We start from the raw sequence: 3,800 nt of genomic DNA, 5'->3' as shown, positions 1-3,800 counted from the left end.
AAAAAAAAATTTTTCCTTTTGTTTTCGAAAATTATTTCAGAATTTTTAAGAATGAATTCTAGTGTTTCATAATGATTTGTTGAATCCTGGCTGGCTGTAAAGCCATGTCTAAATTCCTTTGGACTGAGGATTCAACTAATCACTTCAATGCATGTAATAGCATACTAAAGCTTGGCTGGCTATTAAACCATGTCTAACCCTCAGATTGGAGCTTTAGACTAAAGAGCACAAAATTCCTGGAATTCATATTAAAAATTTTGAAATCTTTATTTTTCTTCTTCAAATAATTTTCAAAAAAATAAAAATATACAAAAATCCAAAAAAATTTATAAAATCATAAAAATCAAAAATATTTTGTGTTTCTTTTTTGAGTCTTGAGTCAATTTTTAAGTTTGGTGTCAATTGCATTTTTTTCTAAAAAAAAAATTTTGCATTTTTCGAAAATTCATGCATTCATAGTGTTCCTCATGATCTTCAAGTTGTTCTTGGCCAGTCTTCTTGTTTGATCTTTATATTTTCTTGTTTTGTGTCTTTTCTTGTTTTTCATATGCATTCTTGCATTCTTGCATTCATAGTGTCTATACATGAAAAATTTCTAAGTTTGGTGTCTTGCATATTTTCTTTTCTTGTAAATTTTTCAAAAATAAGTTCTTGATGTTCATCTTGACATTCATAGTGTTCTTGGTGTTCATCTTGACGTTCATAATGTTCTTGCATGCATCACATGTTTAGATCCAAAATTTTCATGCGTTGCATCATTTTTCATGTTTTTCTCTCTCATCATTAAAAAAATTCAAAAATAAAAAAAAATATCTCTCTTTTTTTCTCTCATAAATTTCGAAAATTTGGATTGACTTTTTCAAAATTTTTTTAAAATTCAATTGTTTTTTTTATGAGTCAATTCAAATTTTCAATTTAAAAATCTTATCTTTTTTAAAATCTTTTTCAAAAATCAAATCTTTTTCATTTCTCTTATTTATTTTCGAAAATTTTAAAAATATTTTGCAAAAATTTTTTTCTTAATTTTATTTCATAATTTTCGAAAATATCATCAAAAATTAATGTTTTGATTCAAAAATTTCAAGTTTGTTACATGCTTGTTAAGAAAGATTCAAACTTTAAGTTCTAGAATCATATCTTGTGATTACTTGTGAGTCAAGTCATTAATTTTGATTTTTAAATTCAAATCTTTTTCAAAACTAATTTCAATCATATTTTCTCAAAAATATCTTTTTATCCTATCTTTTTCAAATATCTTTTCTAACTTCTTATCTTCTTATTTTTTCAAAATTGAATTTCAAATCTCTTTCAACTAACTAATTGACTTTTTGTTTGTTTCTTATCTTTTTCAAAACTACCTAACTAACTATCCCTCTCTAATTTTCGAAAATACCTCCCTCTTTTTCAAAAATTCTTTTTAATTAATTTTCGAAAATCAGTAACTCTGTTTCAATTTTTAATTTTAATTTTAATTTTATCTTAATTTTCGAAAATCAGTAACTCTTTTTCAAAATTAATTTTCGAAATTCCCTCTCCCTCATCTTCTTCTATTTATTTAATTACCTACTAACACTTCTTTTCATCTCATATCTCTGCTCTCCTCACCCATGTGTTTGGATTCTCCTCCCTTCTCTTTCCTTACATTACATTCTTTTCTTCTTCTACTCACACAAAGGAATCTCTATACTATGACATAGGAGATTCCATATTTTCTTTATTATTCCCTTTCTTTGTCATATGAGCAGAAGCAAGAACAAGAACATTCTTGTTAAAGCAGATCCTGAACCTGAAAGGACTCTGGAAAGGAAACTAAGAGAAGTTAAAATGCAACAATCTAGAGACAACCTTACAGGAATTTTCGAGCAGGAAGAGGAGATGGCAGCCGAAAATAATAATAATGCAAGGAGGATGCTTGGTGACTTTACTGCACCTAATTCCAATTTACATGGAAGAAGCATCTCAATTCCTACCATTGGAGCAAACAATTTTGAGCTTAAATCTCAATTAGTTTCTCTGATGCAGCAGAACTGCAAGTTCCATGGACTTCCATCTGAAGATCCTTTTCAGTTCTTAACTGAATTTTTGTAGATCTGTGATACTGTTAAGACTAATGGAGTAGATTCTGAAGTCTACAGGCTCATGCTTTTCCCTTTTGCTGTGAGAGACAGAGCTAGAATATGGTTGGATTCTCAACCTAAGGATAGCCTAAACTCTTGGGATAAGCTGGTCAAGGCTTTTTTAGCCAAGTTTTTTCCTCCTTAAAAACTGAGTAAGCTTAGAGTGGATGTTCAAACCTTCAGACAGAAAGAAGGTGAATCTCTCTATGAAGCTTGGGAGGGATAGAAGGAACTGACCAAAAAGTGTCCTTCTGACATGATTTTAGAATGGACCATCCTGGATATATTCTATAATGGTCTATCTGAATTAGCTAAAATGTCATTGGATACTTCTATAGGTGGATCCATTCACCTAAAGAAAACGCCTGCAGAAGCTCAAGAACTTATTGACATGGTTGCTAACAACCAGTTTATGTACACTTTTGAGAGGAATCCTGTAAGTAATGGGATGCCTCAGAAGAAGGGAAATTGATACTCTGAATGCCATATTGGCTCAGAATAAAATATTGACTCAGCAAGTCAATATGATTTCTCAGAGTCTGAATGGAATGCAAGCTGCATCCAACAGTACTCAAGAGGCATCTTCTGAAGAAGAAGCTTATGATCCTGAGAACCTTGCAACAGCAGAGGTAAATTATATGGGTGAACCCTCTGGAAACACTTATAATCCCTCATGGAGAAATCACTCAAATCTCTCATGGAAGGATCAATAAAAGCCTCAACAAGGCTTTAATAATGGTGGAAGAAATAGGTTTAGCAATAGCAAGCCTTTTCCATCATCCCCTCAGCAACAGACAGAGAACTCTAAACAAAATACTTCTAATTTAGCAAACATAGTCTCTAATCTATCTAAGGCCACTCTGAGTTTCATGAATAAAACAAGGTCCTCCATTAGAAATTTGGAGGCACAAGTGGGCCAGCTGAGTAAGAAGATCACTGATACCCCTCCTAGTACCCTCCCAAGCAATACAGAAGAAAATCCAAAAAGAGTGTGCAAGGCCATTGATATAACCATCATGGCCGAATCTAAGGAGGAAGGGGGAGGATGTGAATCCCAGTGAGGAAGACCTCCTGGGACGTCCAATGATCAATAAGGAGTTTTCCTCTGAGGAACCAAAGGAGTCTGAGGCTCATCTAGAGACCATAGAGATTCCATTGAACCTTCTTATGCCATTCATGAGCTCTGATGAGTATTCTTTTTCTGAAGAGAATGAAGATGTTACTGAAGAGCAAGTTGCCAAGTACCTTGGTGCAATCATGAAGCTGAATGCCAAATTATTTGGCAATGAGACTTGGGAAGATGAACCTCCCTTGTTCACCAATGAACTGAGTGATCTGAATCAACTGAAATTGCCTCAGAAGAAACAGGATCCGGGAAAGTTCTTAATACCTTGCACCATAGGCACCATTACCTTTGAGAAGGCTCTGTGTGACCTTGGGTCAGGGATAAACCTCATGCCCATCTCTGTAATGGAGAAACTAGGAATCTTTGAGGTGCAAGCTGCCAGAATCTCATTAGAGATGGCAGACAACTCAAGAAAACAGGCTTATGGTCAGGTAGAGGACGTGTCAGTAAAGGTTGAAGGCCTTTACTTCCCTGCTGATTTCATAATCCTGGATACTGGGAAGGATGAGGATGAATCCATCATTTTTGGAAGACCCTTCCTAGCCACAGCAAGAGCT

At 33.7% G+C, this 3,800-nt stretch overlaps 1 non-coding gene across 1 annotated transcript; it reads right to left on the bottom strand.

Moving 5' to 3' along the window:
• Window positions 1-2,271: 2,271 nt before the first annotated feature.
• On the bottom strand, window positions 2,272-2,380 carry LOC148580686 (small nucleolar RNA R71). The gene has a single exon (XR_015896606.1). It is a non-coding gene; the product is annotated as a small nucleolar RNA R71 (small nucleolar RNA).
• Between the last annotated feature and the right edge of the window lie 1,420 nt (window positions 2,381-3,800).

The sequence above is a fragment of the Arachis ipaensis genome, chromosome B10, assembly GCF_059453495.1.
Source record: "Arachis ipaensis isolate K30076 ecotype BB chromosome B10, ASM5945349v1, whole genome shotgun sequence".
NCBI lineage: Eukaryota > Viridiplantae > Streptophyta > Magnoliopsida > Fabales > Fabaceae > Arachis > Arachis ipaensis.
The sequence above is the reverse complement of the archived record's forward strand: the minus strand, read 5'-3'. Positions and strand labels throughout refer to the sequence as shown.